At 37.6% G+C, this 1,081-nt stretch overlaps 1 protein-coding gene across 1 annotated transcript in view; it reads right to left on the reverse strand.

Annotated features, from left to right (window-relative positions):
- Positions 1 to 1,081, reverse strand: part of LOC107086006 (FYVE, RhoGEF and PH domain-containing protein 6-like) — a 29,504-nt gene that overhangs the window by 8,192 nt on the left and 20,231 nt on the right. The gene's annotated exons all lie outside the window — the stretch shown is intronic.

Raw genomic sequence — 1,081 nt, forward strand, 5'->3', positions numbered from 1 at the left:
AAAGTCAGAATTCTGAGTTCAAAGTCATAATTCTGGGAAAAAAATCTGAGTTCAGAGATTAAAGTTCTGACTTTTTTCCCATATTAAACTGAAATAAAATTTAAAAATCAGTTAATTTTTTTTTTATTTTTTTTAGTGGCCCTAATCCTCTTCCGTAAAAACCTGAATTTCCACCCAGGGTTTCAAATAATCACTTTTCTGGGATGTGAATTACAGGAATGTTTTGGAAATACAATGCCGGATAAAAAGAGTCTGCAGGCACTTATATAATGTAATTACAGAACAATGACGTGGTCAGCATTTTACGCATTTTTAGACCCCATTCATTGCACGAAACACTTCCAAAGCTTTGGTTATGTCACCTAATCCGATTTGGGGAGCTTTTTAGAAGTCTTGCTATACAGTAGCAGCCATTCAAAATGGCCCTTCCCAGTCAAACGCCAGCCGAATGGCAGCTCACTTCCCACAAACTCACAGCGAAATCCGCTCCAACTTACATCCACTGGAGTGACCCCCTCTTGCATATTTTTTTTACTTTGACTCCAGCCTTTCACGGAATTACACAGAATTTCTGCTGGAGGTTTCTTCCTGTTAAAAGGGAGTTTTTCCTCTCCACTGTCGCTACAAGCATACTTAGTGTGAGGAATTGCTGAAGAGCCAATGAGTCGATGCAATCAACTGGTTTTCCTTAGATAGAAAACTTTAATCAATTTGAATGGATGATCTGGTGAATTGAGATGACATGTGTTGTAAATTGGTGCTATATAAATAAACTGAAAGCTTAAATTTTAAATCTTAGTGTCCACAAATCACGACAGAAAAAATGTTTTAGTACAAAGATTGATGTTTAAAAAGGAATTGGACCCATCAAGGAAAGTGGGGAAATTTTGAACGGCTACTACTGTAAGTTGATTGTAAATCAAACGTTTTGAACACCAGAGGGCAGCATGGTGTCAATAATGAGACCTTAAAGAGAGGCTACACACACAAGCACAGGTGAAGTGAATTCATGCTTAAAACCAGCAGAGATGGCAAGAGTACTCACTTTCCGTACTTGAGTAAAAGTACAGATACTTGTGTT

This window comes from Cyprinodon variegatus, unplaced genomic scaffold, assembly GCF_000732505.1.
Source record: "Cyprinodon variegatus isolate N-32 unplaced genomic scaffold, C_variegatus-1.0 Scaffold140, whole genome shotgun sequence".
NCBI lineage: Eukaryota > Metazoa > Chordata > Actinopteri > Cyprinodontiformes > Cyprinodontidae > Cyprinodon > Cyprinodon variegatus.